This window comes from Leiobunum rupestre, chromosome 2 (genome assembly GCF_980474605.1).
Source record: "Leiobunum rupestre chromosome 2, qqLeiRupe1.1.hap1, whole genome shotgun sequence".
Lineage (NCBI taxonomy): Eukaryota > Metazoa > Arthropoda > Arachnida > Opiliones > Sclerosomatidae > Leiobunum > Leiobunum rupestre.
The window spans coordinates 61627051-61643162 of NC_143385.1; the positions used below are offsets into that span (position 1 = coordinate 61627051).

The 16112-nt window shown below is 31.3% G+C and overlaps 1 protein-coding gene across 4 annotated transcripts in view; it reads right to left on the minus strand.

Annotated features, from left to right (window-relative positions):
- Positions 1 to 16112, minus strand: part of LOC149958618 (synaptotagmin 1-like) — an 87941-nt gene that overhangs the window by 59790 nt on the left and 12039 nt on the right. Inside the window, exon 1 of one of the 4 annotated variants that reach the window (XM_090165956.1) lies at positions 4714 to 4817. The exons of the other annotated variants lie outside the window; for them this stretch is intronic. The gene's annotated coding sequence lies outside the window, so the exon portion shown is untranslated. Of the gene's footprint in view, positions 1 to 4713; positions 4818 to 16112 lie in introns of those variants that run through there. 4 annotated transcript variants of the gene reach the window in all.

Genomic DNA, 16112 nt, shown 5'->3' on the forward strand with positions numbered 1-16112 from the left:
CGGTTTCATATCGTTTTCTACTACGTAGCCTTGTGTATGACTATTTCAATTACTACTGCGTAGGACTTTTTCCTGGGTGTTAAATCAACCCGCTTTTAATCCCAGATGTAAAGAAATGTATTACAGACAATTAGCCAATGATACGCTTCGCATTTCCTGACGTCATGGCTGCCGAGAAGAATTTTAGAAGTCTGGAAATTCGCCGAAAAACTCGATTTCCACCATTTAGACTTCTTTTTATAATAATTCAAAGACCACTTAACCGATTTTGATGAAATTTTCTGTACTTGCTATAAAATGTTTGCTCTTTCTAATGAATCATTAATTAGCCATAGCTAAAATTCCATGCAACCAACACTTTAAATTCATAATAATAATAATTATTATATTAAATTCATAATAATAATAATTATATTAAATTCATAATAATAATAATTATTATATTAAATTCATAATAATAATAATAATTATATTAAATTCATAATAATAATAATAATAATTATTATATTAAATTCATAATAATAATAATAATTATATTAAATTCATAATAATAATAATTATATTAAATTCATAATAACAATAATAATTATATTAAATTCATAATAATAATAATCATTATATTAAATTCATTATGATTTTAATATAATAATAATAATTATATTAAAATCATAATAATAATTATATTAAATTCATAATAATAATTATATTAAATTCATAATAATTATATTAAATTCATAATTATATTAAATTCATAATTATATTAAATTCATAATAATTATATTAAATTCATAATAATTATATTAAATTCATAATAATTATATTAAATTCATAATAATTATATTAAATTCATAATAATTATATTAAATTCATAATAATTATATTAAATTCATAATAATTATATTAAATTCATAATAATTATATTAAATTCATAATAATAATTATATGAAATTCATAATAATAATTATATGAAATTCATAATAATAATTATATTAAATTCATAATAATTATATTAAATTCATAATAATAATTATATGAAATTCATAATAATAATTATATGAAATTCATAATAATAATTATATTAAATTCATAATAATAATAATTATATTAAATTCATAATAATAATAATTATATTAAATTCATAATAATAATAATTATATTAAATTCATAATAATAATAATTATATTAAATTCATAATAATAATAATTATATTAAATTCATAATAATAATAATTATATTAAATTCATAATAATAAACGCATAATAATAAATTAATAATAATAAACGCATAATAATAAATTAATAATAATAAACGCATAATAATAAATTAATAATAATAAACGCATAATAATAAATTAATAATAATAAACGCATAATAATAAATTAATAATAATAAACGCATAATAATAAATTAATAATAATAAACGCATAATAATAAATTAATAATAATAAACGCATAATAATAAATTAATAATAATAAACGCATAATAATAAATTAATAATAATAAACGCATAATAATAAATTAATAATAATAAACGCATAATAATAAATTAATAATAATAATAATAAATTAATAATAATAATAAACGCATAATAATAATAATATTAAAATATATTATATAGTAACATACTTTTGCAAGAACAGATATCTCTGTGTTAATTAAAATACGTAAAGTTCTTAAGGGAAGTCCTTTATTAGCAAATACAATCGCGAAATTTCATTACGTAAATGGCAAAAAGGCAAAATAAAAATGACCACAGCTACTACTTTAGGAATGATCCATCTGGGATCCCAGCGTCGCAATCGCGTAAAAGAATTTCGTGGAGCGTCCGGTTAATCTTGTAAACACCAGGGGGCTAGAAGACACTAGGGCCAATGAGCTCCCAATTTAAAAAAGCCGAGGCTTAGGATCCCCCCAGATTAATGAAAACGACCGGATTAGCAATCAGGAAAATCGGCACGCAGGCAGCCGAATTGAAAGTGCCAAATTGACGCGCGCCTTTAGAAGTGTTCTACCGGCACTACACCGGTGATCGCGGTCAAGTTAATAATCAGGGGTTGAGACTACTATCGCCATCTGTACGGAGATAGTCGCACTAAGCTGGGCGAAAACGTAAAAAAATACTAGGCACTTAAGGAGGATGAAAACGAAACTTTATTAGACGTAAGGCGGTGTTTCCGCCGATAAAAAGGCAATTTAAGACTTAAAAGTGGTAAATCTAATAAAGTTTAGTTGGTTTTTTTTAACATTTTCAGTTGGCTTAAAGCAAGTGGCGGCTCTATCATTGCCACCCTTATTTTGAAAAGGCCCCTGTTATTAGAGATGGCCATGAATCTATCCCATTCTTCGAAAATTGCGACTTTACTGGAGAGCGTGGTGCCATCTATTTATGGCACAGGAAGGTAAAATTAGCCAAATGATAACGTCGTCAAAGAGCCATTGTAGAGTTGTATAGTTAAACAACTTATACTCTATTTGGTGGACTTTAAACTTAATTTTATATCCCGTGTAAAAATATTGTTTATAATGGCTGTAATTTATGTTATTGACCAAGTTAAAAAACGATCCAATCAACGCGAGGGGTACCTATAAGTACCGTCTTTTTGATTTCGACGCCAGCGACATCTATTGAAAAAAGAGCTACTTCACGTTGAACCGCCACTTGTTTTGATGCTTTAATATTGAACCCCAACCGATTTAAATTTTACGAAACGGTAGTTTTAAATTTAATGATTTTAAAATTAAATTTGGTAACGCAAAAATCAAATATGAATTTTTCAAAAGACTCAAAAGTATACAAAATGTTGTGGTACCAGAAGTAAGTAAAATATCTTTTAGTGCAATATGGCTCAAACGTTTTGCGTATATTACCATACCTAACGATGGAAAAAGGAAAAATTACAATTCATCAGGATATTTAGTGATTTATAAACCATATTTTGAGTATCTAGTATTTCTTTTAGTGACTAAAAGTGGAAAATTGGCAAAAAGTGGATAATAGTTGCTAATATTTGTTTTTCTTCTTTTATGTTTAAATATTACTTCTCTGTAAAAATTCGACCTGCTAGTTGTATATTTGCTTATTTAAATCTTTTTAACTTTTTTTTTGTAAAACAGATCTATGCAATTTGCGATAACATTTTTAAACCCCATCGGCGTGGCGTAAAAGTATTATTGTTAAAATTGCATTAAAAAGATAGAACTAATTATATCGAAGTTCCTAATAAATTGTATTTTGAATATTACTTAGTTAACACTGAACAATTTTAGTATGAATATAATAATAATATTAATAATAATAATAATCAGCTAGGTTAATACCCAAAGGCACCACCTTAGGCCTAAGTCATCGAGTGACTTTTAAAGCCTTTAATTCAGGTGGCCGGGTTACAATGCGTAGGAGGGTGGTGGCAAGTCCTTCACGGCACGCGAGCCAACAGCTCCCTACACTAACTATTACCGTTAGCCTCAACAAGTTTTTATGGAAGGGGAAACCGAAGAGCAAAGAACAAATCTAAATCTGACCATCCCTGCAGGAAAAACCAATTTTGGTCTCTTTGACCAAATTTGCCACTAAATACACTTTTGCCCGGGTCGAAATTTTCCACTATTTTACCAATTTCAATTCGAAACACTGAGTTTTAGAAAAATCAAAGCAAGCCTGTGTTTCAACTGAGGGAATACTTCTATCTAAGAAAAATATTATATACTTCTGGGGGTACTAAATTATGCTAATTTCAGAGTATTTAACAAAAAACGGTTTTTCCTGCCTTGATCAAACTTTTTTTTTATAAAAGTGTTTAAAGTGACGAATTTTTCTGAATAAAAATTTTAAAATTACAATTTGGATAAAATTTCTGCAGTGCTTAAGTTTCCAAATTTCCCGATTTTTCCAATAAACCTTTTAATTTGCGAATGGGAATAAAATATAAACTAGCACACACGTTTTTAAGAAATAACTATCAAATTGTAAACTTATAACAGCTGTTACGAATTTAGGGCCAAAAATAGATTTAATTTTAGACAAAATAGTGGATTTATTAAATGGTGAAAAATACTATAAAAACCATTAGATAAAAATATATAACCCAAAATTGATTAAATGAGAGGGATTAAGCTCTAGAACTCTTAGTAAATTTTCAATAGAAGGATGATTTGACCAAGGATGATTCGAACCTCACCAATTAAAGATCTTAGAAATAATCAAAATATAACCAATATGTTCATAAATAAGACCAAATCTACACGTTCTCCGTACACGTTTAACTGTAAGAGCCTCATCTCAATAACGTCGCACTTATATATCCTTTCACAATTCAATAAAATAAACCATCGCTACCATCAAATGGGGCTAATTACAAAAATCGAAAAATTGTCTCCGCGTACAACGTACTTTCAAACCATCACAATCTATCCGCACACGTACAAGTTTCACTTAAAGAGACCTCAACTCACGAACGTCGTACTTCTAAAAATTCTTGTGTAAATTAATAAAATAATGAAACCATAGTAACCATCTTAACCTGTCTTTAGACGTAAACGTTTCACTAACGTCGCACTGATAAAAATTATTTTGTAAATAAATAAAATAACAATAAAGTAACCAACAAGCTAATAATAAACATCAAATCATCAAAATAGATCCGTTAAATCCAAAAGCATCACAACGACAACACCAGACATTAAAACTTAGAACAGTGAAAAAGCAATATACCTCCAGTATGGTCAATTCGTAGAAACCACCATTTATCAAAATATGGTAGAAAAGCCGGCTCCAAAAGGAAAGCTCAGTAACGGCGAACTCTCAATGGAGGCCCTACGTCAACACATCCCGTACCAAATTTCAGTCGCGCAGCACTAGCGCCCCTAGCGACGAACGGCGAAAGCTTTCGCATTATCGATTTTCTAGACTGCTAGAGTACCGTATATTGAAGCAAAGGCTTAAAGGAAGTAGACGGTATTACCCGACACCCTTGAAGGGAAAATACTTCCATAGCGAAACAGGGCGACGTACGCCTTCGATCGCGGTGCCAGATAAACCAGGAAATAGGTCGACCGAAATGGGCCTTAGCTTGGAAGAAATTCCTAGGCTGTTCTCGGCCATTTTTGGCGGAGGGTGGGTGATGCCCGGTACTATTTGCATACGATCAATTTGGTGGGTTTTTTGGGTTCAATTTTCCTTTTTGGTTAGGAACTGGTACCATTTTTTTATTTTAATTAAATGGTGGATTTTTCCCGTTCTTATATTTATGGTCTCGAAATGTAGATGAACGTTTGAATATTATTTGAATGAAATTTCCTCAGTCCCGTTACCGGATAAGGGTCAAAGGTTAAAAGACGGGGGAATTGATAAAAGAGAGCTGGCGTTCACACTTTACAACTTTGGTTTTGGTCAACTTGTCAGTGCTGTAAAGGTCGCACGAGTCAATATTTTTAAACGCGAATCTTTCGATTTGGATATGTTGAGATTTAAGGAGTTAATAGACGAAAAAATTACTCGTAATTTTAATTCTGAACTGGAGTACGAATTTAAATCTAAAAATCATCATTTAGTGTTCGCTAACGTAACTAGCCCCAACTACCCCTAATTTATTTTAAAGCAACTACCGGCTCCATCATTGCCACCTGTATTGTGATAAGACCCTAGTTATTAGAGTGGTAATGAATCTAACGGATTCTTAAAAAAAAACGGCTTTAATGGAGAGCGAGGTGCCATCTATTAATGGAAAAGAAAGATAAAATTCAGAAGCGAAACGATAACGTCGTCAGAGAACCATTTATAATTATTATTATTAGACAACTTATACTCTACTTAATGTATTTTTACCTCGAGGGGCTGATCACTCCGCGTAATCGGTGTACAGAGCCGTACCTTTGACTGTACTAATGGGATTACGCGTAATCTTTGAAGTCCCTGCCTTCGCAGTGCTAATCTAAGCGTAATCCGGTGTACCGATTTTCTAAGAGTGGTTAGCCCCTCGTTTTACCTATATTATATATCCCATATAAAATATATTGTAAAAAATTATTATAATTTAAGTTATTGCCAAATTTACAAACGAACCAATCCAACGCGAGATGTATTTTTATGTCCCGCCTTTTGGGTCAAAATGTAGCTTAAGCAACTTGTTGTGATTAAAACGCTAGCGACATCTGTTGAAAAAAGAGCTACTTAACGTAGAGCGCACACTTGCTTTAAACCTGATGGCAATAATAAGAAATTCGTTGATCGAACCAAAGATAATATACTCTAGATTCAAATTGTGAGAGCTTTCCGATTGACGGTTGTAATAATTTATTTTTAGGACTACAAGTGAGGCATACCTAAAACAAAATTCCGTTTGGCGAGTCCAGGGTATGCATAGAACGGGTAATGCCGAGATTACCACGTTGACGTAAATAGGCCTTTATTAAAAGGTGGGTAAAAATGACGACCCTCCTAGCAAAATTTGAATTTATGTGAAAGACCAATAAGAAACTGCTATTTCGTTACAAGACGTCTGAAACGCAAACGATTTTAAACCGAAAACACGAAACTACGCGAGACAGGAATTTCGTTTTCATATAATTTCAAATATTGCTGCGAGGGTCGACATTTTTAACCACCTTTTAATAAAGGCCTAAACGTGCGATTTGATGATTGTTTAGGAGCATAGTACTAAAAGAAAGTACGCTAAAATGAAGCTTTAAAATAACTATCTACATTAAATATGTATTGATCAATTTGAAATTTACGCAAAAGGTATTTCTAAAATGGACTAATATAACACGCGCAGGAACCTTTTGGGAATTCAACAGAAAATAGGCGAAATCTTTCCGCCAAATGTCCTAGAAATTTTGCCTATTTTAACCTGCAACTAAGTATAAGCGCGAGGCAGTTATTTCGAATCTAGGGTACGATATTTATATTATCTTTGATTGAACTACAAATCCCTGTACTACAAGAAAAAGGAGAGGTTAAGCTACCCCTCGAAAACGTTAACGGCGGAACTTGTAGGAATGTAGGTTTGTACAGAAAAAGGCTACGTCCACACTCAAATACAAGTTTCCCCGTTCACGTATTAAACAAGGGGGCTTAACCTGATTAATTATTGCTCTATCCGAATTTTTCCTGAGTTGAACTCATAAAACATCACTTAAAATAGCCTTAGAATCAATTGTTTATTCCGTGTTCAATAAAAAATGCTTAAATTGGCGCCATCTAGTATAGTAAAAAGCATTAAAAACCTCTGTGGTCTTCGCTCTAAATCCATGGTTCTTAACCTTTGTCACCTTGTGGAACCCCATTTCAGAATTTAATTTATCGTGGAACCCTCGCTTGAAAAAAAGTTCGGTATTTAGATTTTTTCCAACGAAACTAATTCGATCATAGCATTGCTCAAACTGTTGTGGAGCCCCTAGAATTTTAAATGGAGCCCTGAGGTTCCATGGAGCCACATTTGACAATCACGGCTCTAAATGTTTCCTACACATTTAGTATTATTATTATTATTATTATTATGTCAATTTACATAAAGAAATATAATATTAATACATTCATTTGGTTTTCCATAATCCAAAGGATGCGATCATGCGTTCTAAAATTATTTGATTGAAATATTTGAAGATAAGACTCAATCACAAAACTCGGCTAAAATATTTTTTTTAAATAATAGGTGAATTATGGGACAAAATTACAAAGGCGTTTTATAGAGATAAAATATGGAAATGCGTAAGTTTAATAGCGAGTATATAAATTCCAAATCATTTCAAGATTTCGATTTTCGCGAGGATCATTGCTTGGTATGTTAATCTTTTAAAATTTGATCAGCTACGTTCTAACCGAATATGCTACAAATATAGGAAATATAGGTACCAAAATGGAATTATAGGATTTTAAAGGACCATTTCACAAATATTGGAATTTTAGGATTGTAGAGGACCATTTCAGAAATATTGGAATTTTAGGATTGTAGAGGACCATTTCAGAAATATTGGAATTTTGGCCTTGTAGAGGACCATTTCAGAAATATTGGAATTTTAGCATTGTAGAGGACCATTTCAGAAATATTGGAATTTTAGGATTTTATAGGATCATTTCAGAAATATAGGAATTATAGGATTTTATAGGATAATTTCATAAATATTGGAATTTTAGGATTTTATAGGATCATTTCATAAATATTGGAATTATAGGATTTTATAGGATCATTTCATAAATATTGGAATTTTAGGAGTGTAGGAGACCATTTCAGAAATATTGGAATTTTAGGATTGTAGAGGGCCATTTCAGAAGTATTGGAATTTTAGGATTTTATAGGATCATTTCAGAAATATTGGAATTTTAGGATTTTATAGGATCATTTCAGAAATATTGGAATTTTAGGATTTTATAGGATCATTTCAGAAATATAGGAATTATAGGATTTTATAGGATAATTTCAGAAATATTGGAATTTTAGGATTGTAGAGGACCATTTAAGGAATATATAAATTATAGGATTGTATAGGACCGTTTAAGGAATATAGGAATTATATCATTGTTTAGTATCATTTCAGAAATATTGGAATTATAGGATTTTATAGGACCATTTAAGAAATATAGTAATTATAGGATTGTGTAGGACCATTTCAGAAATATTAAAGTTATAGGATTGTAGAGGAGCAGTTAAAGATTATAGGAATTATAGGATTGTGTAGGACCATTTCAGAAATATTAAAGTTATAGGATTGTAGAGGAGCATTTAAAGATTATAGGAATTATAGGATTGTATAGGACCATTTCAGAAATATAGTAACTATAGGATTGTGTAGGACCATTTCAGAAATATTAAAGTTATAGGATTGTAAAGGAGCAGTTAAAGATTATAGGAATTATAGGATTGTATAGGACCATTTAAGAAATATAGTAACTATAGGATTGTGTAGGACCATTTCAGAAATATTAAAGTTATAGGATTGTAGAGGAGCATTTAAAGGTTATAGGAATTATAGGATTGTGTAGGACCATTTCAGAAATATTAAAGTTATAGTATTGTAGAGGAGCATTTAAAGATTATAGTAATTATAGGATTGTGTAGGACCATTTCAGAAATATTAAAGTTATAGGATTGTAGAGGAGCATTTAAAGATTATAGGAATTATAGGATTGTATAGGACCATTTCAGAAATATTAAAGTTATAGGATTGTAGAGGAGCATTTAAAGATTATAGGAATTATAGGATTGTATAGGACCATTTCAGAAATATAAAAATTATAGGATTGTATATTCGCACGGAGCAACGATTCTTTTTTACTTACCAACGAAAGTTGGCCGAATAAAATGAACTTGGGCAGCACAAGTGCGAACGAAGCTTCAGGGGCGGTTTCCTTTGATTGGTGATGAGGGATTTTCTGGACTGACTAATGGCTAGTTACTGGTCCTCTATTCCAAGTAGGTTTCTTTAAAAGGTTTTGGGGTTATTTTTAAAATGACTTTTAGGTTACGCTCTTTTACATTGTTATGGGATTTTGGGTTACTTAAGAGGTTGGGGCTAATGTCATTTTGTTAAATTGTAGTGAAATTTCACTTAAATTCCCAAAATGTTTAAGATATTATATTTTGGTGCAAGGGATTTTAAACCTCAGGCAGAAAAATCTAAGGCAAGCCTTATTTCCAAAATTTGAAACGAATTTTAACTTTTACAATACGATTTAGCTTCTGATGTCAGATAATAAAAACCGTTTTCAATATTTTCATATTTCATTTCGATATTTTGAATTAAAATTTTGATGTTTTCATATTTGATTTCGATATTTTGAATTAAAATTTTGATGTTTTCATATTTGATTTCGATATTTTGAATTAAAATTTTGATGTTTTCATATTTGATTTCGATATTTTTAATTTTCATTTCGATGTTTTCATATTTGATTTCGATGTTTTCATAATTTATTTCGATGTTTTCATATTTGATTTTGTGTTTTCATATTTGATTTCAAGATGGTCATACTTAAGTTTGAGGTTTTTATAGTTAATTTCGATAATTTTATACTAGATTTAGAGGTTTTTATAGTTGATTTCGATAATTTTATATTAGATTTCGAGGTTTTTATATTAGATTTCGAGGTTTTTATATTTGATTCCGATAATTTTATACTAGATTTCGAGGTTTTTATAGTTGATTCCGATAATTTTATACTAGATTTCGAGGTTTTTATAGTTGATTTCGATAATTTTTAACTTGATTTCGAGGTTTTTATAGTTGATTTCGAGGTTTTTATAGTTGATTTCGATAATTTTATACTAGATTTCGAGGTTTTTATAGTTGATTTCGATAATTTTTAACTTGATTTCGAAGTTTTTATAGTTGATATAATTTTTTTTTAATTTGATTTTGAGATTTCTTGGCACATTTTTCGTTGATTTCCAAAATGTTTATATTTGCTTGCGAAGAGGGTCAGCTCAATAAGAGAGGGGAAGTCGATATATACTTGGCGGGCCCGTTTCTTATGGTTCGGAATAATTGTTGTACCGGTGGCCGGACAAGGCATGGTCTCCGTTACGAAGCAAAGGCTTGTGGAAGCTAGGACGGAGACGTTACGAAGAGCAGTGAGCGCTTGGCTTAAGACATTTACGTTAAACCTCTTGGCTTGGAAGGAGGATGAAGTTCCATATTTCTGGTAGATGACCTAATTTGCCATTTCTGCCACCAGGTGCGAACAGAAGCTAGGGGTGATTGGCGCTAGTTACGTTAACAACAAGAAATATCTCGTGTTAGCAGACTATTAATCGATACTCCCTTTCAGAGCTATAGGCTTGGAGCGTAGAAAATACAGCGCCATCTGTTGCAATATTTTTAATTTAAATTTGAAGGGAAAAAATATCAGATGACTTTTGGATTTTAAATTAAAAATTTAAAGAAAGACATAGCATATGAACTTCGGACTTTAAACTAATAGTTTAAACTACGCACGAAGCCTGCTCATAAAAATAAAACGAACTCAACTTTAATTTTTGTTGACAGTCTGAATGTACAAAAGCAATAACTTCCATTAGTTAAAACCAAACTAATTTTAGCGGTTCTTGACGAGGCTTAAGTGTTCAAAACAAATGGGCATTTTTTATTTACGCTCGTAGTTTTATTTTTAATTTAACATCAAAATGGTAAAAACTAACTTCAATAATACTGTTCATGGTGAACCACGTCTTAACAATGGCCGCGGTTTGTTTACATCTAACTCCCCGTGAATATGAAGACGTTTAAAATCAAATTCCCCCCCCCTGCTTTCTCGTCCCTGTATCTACTGTCCTTGTAAAGACGTGGGACTCTTATTTTTAAGCATAAACCGAACAGAACTTCTACGTATTTCGTGACGAATGAGCTACATAAAAACAAGCCTATTAAACCTACAAAAATCACCGTTTGGGTTAAATAAATAAAACTATAAAGACAAACGATGTTTCTTTTGCCTTTGCGAGTGGTAGCGGGTAAGGTTGATTTTCATTTACACACGTACTAGGAATTTATACTACGTTTAGTTGTTAAAGGTTAATTATCTTGATAAGAATCGCGATAGCGCTTAGAAAAAGAACCATTATCGGTGTTTCAAAACGATCCAAGCTTTAGGCTATTGGAATTGGGATGATTGGAATCGAAGATTTATTGAGCGGGTTTCGAAATGTAGGGGGCGCTGTGGCCGATATCGATTTCGCGTAGAAATGGAATCAATTGCGCTCTGATAATCTCATTCTGTCACCCGCACAACTCAACGGAGCATTGTGAAGCTACCTTCATTATTACAATTAGCAGCTTTGACCCACTTAAATCGTTAAAACTTACATGGAACCCAATAAATATTTTAAATTCCTTTGGGGAAAATAAAATTATATTATTAAATATATAGGATTATACAGGACAGAACATTTTATTATATAGAATAACACGGGATTAAAATTTATCATAACCTTAATAATATATTGGCTTCTAGCGTATAAAACTAATTATTAATATTATTATTAATTATATTTTCCAATATATAGGATAATCTTAATAATCTTAATAATCAGCTAGGCTAATACCCAAGGCACCACCTTAGGCCTAAGTCATCATGTGACTTTTGAAGCCCTTAATTCAGGTGGCCTGGTTACAATGCGTAGGAGGGTGGTGGCAAGCCCTGCATGCCACGAGATCGAGCCAACATAACCTTTTTATTATTAAGATATGGGATTAAAATTTATCATAAACTTCATATTACATTGCTTTCAGTTTATAAAACTAATTATTATTATTAATATTAATTTTTGATTTTATTTTCCAATATGTAGGATAATAAGGGACATAACCTTTTTATTATAAAGATATGGGATTAAAATTTATCATAAACTTAATATTATATGGCTTCTAGCGTATAAAACTAATTATTATTATTAATATTAATATTAATTTTTGATTATATTTTCCAATATGTAGGATAATAAGTGACATAACCTTTTTATTATAAAGATATGGGATTAAAATTTGTCATATACTAAATATTATATTGCTTTCATCATATGAAACTAAATATTACTATTATTAATATTAATTATATTTTTCAATACATAGGGTTATACAGGACACAACATTTTATTATACAGGTAAATATGGCATTAAAATTCCTCATATATTTAATATTATATTACTTTTAGCGTATGAAACTAATTATTATTATTAATATTAATTATGGGACTTTATATTACAGGATAATAAACTAAAATAATGCCGCGAGTCAAAAACATTTAAAATATTTTCAGATTCTGATACGAACTTTCTGATATTGTCAAAGTTTAATACGCTTCATAATCAACGAGTACATAGATATTTTTCTTTTCATATGTAAAAAGCTAAATTTAAAAAAAAACAAGACTAAATATCAAACGCGAAATTAGAAATAACACAAAACTAAATATCAAACGCGAAATTAGAAATAACACAAAACTAAATATCAAACGCGAAATTAACCAATTAAAAGTTCAAGATATTAAATATTAGACCCGAGTGATCAATATTAGACCGAAATATCAAAAACCAGTTATTAAATATGAAATATTAGGCCCGAAATATCAAAAACCAGTTATTAAATATGAAATATAAGACCCGAAATATCAAATATCAGGTTTTAAATATCAAATATCAGACCTAAGGTATCAAAATATGAGACCTAAAATATCAAATATCACTTCTTAAATATCAAATATCACTTTTTAAATATCAAATACCACTTTTTAAATATCAAATATCACTTTTTAAATCTCAAATATCACTTTTTAAATCTCAAATATCACTTTTTAAATATCAAATATCACTTTTTAAATATCAAATATCACTTTTTAAATATCAAATATCACTTTTTAAATATCAAATATCACTTTTTAAATATCAAATATCACTTTTTAAATATCAAATATCACTTTTTAAATATCAAATATCACTTTTTAAATATCAATTATCAAACATGAAATATCAATTATCAATTAACAAATATCAAATATCACATATCGGCAGATTTCCGAGTAAAGCCAGAGTTCCTATACAGTACTGATGAGCCACAAAATGTCGAAACCGGTCTACGGTTGGAATCTCTGGCTGAAATTTTGACTTTTGATATAATTATCTTAACGTTGGATTTCATAAAATATCAAATATCAGATCATAAATATCAAATACTAAATACAAACTATTGAATATCAAATAGCAGACAGAAAATTTCAAATATGAAAGGCAAAATATTTCAGTTAATTTCTTTATTATCCCGTACCCCAAAAAACCCCTAAATCCGACCACTGTTTGAAAGTCCCCAAAAACGGACCCACATTTAATGAAATTAATCATTAAGAAAAAACATTTTTAACATTTATCTCTCCGGATAATATTTATAGTTATTTTGTTTGATTGTATATCATTGGACCGAATCCCATTGGTCCGAATGTACCATTGAACCGAATTCCAATCGACCGAAAACCGCGCAAAACGCAGTTTTCATTTAATATAATGTTAGGGAAACATTTTTATATAAATATATAAAAGATACAAAACATACAACTACTATAAATTCGGTCAAATGGGAATTCGGTCGTATGTTAAAACTCATACAAGTTAATTCCCATTCGGCCGAATCATACGATTTTGAGGGATTTTAACCTATCCTAACCTAACCTTACCTAAGCTCAACCAGAACTATAGCCTATACGTGCAATCAGGAATCCATAACGCTACTTGGAATGAATAACGGCTTCGATTCCCCGCCGTTGAGGCGGAACATAGTAGGCGGAGCTTATAAGCCTTTGTTTGTCACGGAATTTGACGTCATTTAAGGCGGTATAAGCGTTTTAGCCATTCCCACAATGTTCCGCCACAAAATACCACAGGGGATATGGGGATATACTCATTCCAAGTAGCGTTATGGATTCCTGGTGCAATGTATTCTAGGTATTAGCGTCTGACGGCGCGGCGCCACCCCAACCCCATTCTTGCTATTCCGATGGGCCGTCTATAACGCAACCTAGAGGACAGTACCTAGCCAACGCACCTAGTATAGTCAAATCCGATATTAATCCAACTTAACCTATCCTAACCTACCAAATCAGATATGACTTAATTCGGTTGAATGGGACACCGCCAACTTCGTGCTATTTTTATAAATATATTGGCTATATATTGATTCGGTCGAATAGGAATTCGGTTGTAAGGGATATCACAATTTTGTTTTCACCAATAAATGGATGTAGGGGTAACGGTTAATACAGGGTTGCCACAGTTTTTTCTCATTCAAATTGCCTGACTTTTCCAGGTTTTCCCTGACTTATTTTGTGGCTAAATTTTGTATTTGTTTACCCAAAATTTTAGTAAAGGTTTCCTATTATCAACCAAATTAAATTCCCTGACATTTCCCTGATTTTTAGACTAATTTTGGAAATTCCCCGACTTTTCCAGGAATTCCAGGTTTTCCAGGTACCGTGGCAACCCTGTAATAAGCAAAAATATCCTTTCATTAAAATTCCCGTCGCGTCCCTAATACCCCACGCTCCAATAAAATAAAAAAGTCGAGAGTAATTGCTGTAGAGAGTGAGTGTAAACAGCTAAGCCCAATGGCCAATATAAATGCGACGACAAATCAAAAAGCCTATTTTTAGAAAATGTCTCAACCTTATTCTTAACGGATTTTCCAGCCTATGACTCGTTGTAGCCCCGTAATGTATTCCGCTCTGTATGGTACGGACAGCCTTCGAACTAGCCATTAAAAGCGTCAACAAATCAATATTTACACGATTTAGGTCCGGTTCGTAGTTGGCGACGAAATATTGGCGTGTAGAAATCGTAATTTCAATCTAAATTGAAAGATTTAAAAATAACGTTTTTACCTGTAACGAAATCTCTACCTTATGATATCTAAGTTCCGGCATTAATTGGGTAAACGCTAACTAATAATATCAGTTAATAATAATAATAATCAGCTAGGCTAATACCTTTGGCACCACCTTTGGCCCAAGTCAGCTAGCGACTTTTAATGACTTCAATTCAGGTGGCCGGGTTACAATTCGTAGGAGGGTGGTGGCAAGCCCGTCATGCCACGCAGGCCAACAGCTCCCTACACTCACTATTACCGTTAACCTCTACAAGCGAATAATTTTGGGCCTTAATAATAATAATAATCAGCTAGGCTAATACCCAAGGCACCATCTTAGGCCTAAGTCATCTAGCGATTTATAATGCCTTAAATAGGTGGCCGGGTTACAATGCGTAGGAGGGTGGTGACAAGTCCTGCATGCCACGCGATCGAGCCAATAGCTCCCTACACTCACTATTACCGTTAACCTCTACAAGGGAATAATTTTGGGCCTTAATAATAATAATAATCAGCTAGGCTAATACCCAAGGCACCATCTTAGGCCTAAGTCATCTAGCGATTTATAATGCCTTAAATAGGTGGCCGGGTTACAATGCGTAGGAGGGTGGTGGAAAGCCCACATGCCACGCGAGCCAACAGCTCCCTACTCTCACTATTATCGTTAACCACAAGTTCCACAATACTCCACAACGCGTTTAACTAATTTATACATAGTGTCTATAACATTGGTGATTAATTAAGTTAAACGGTGGTCCAAATTTGGA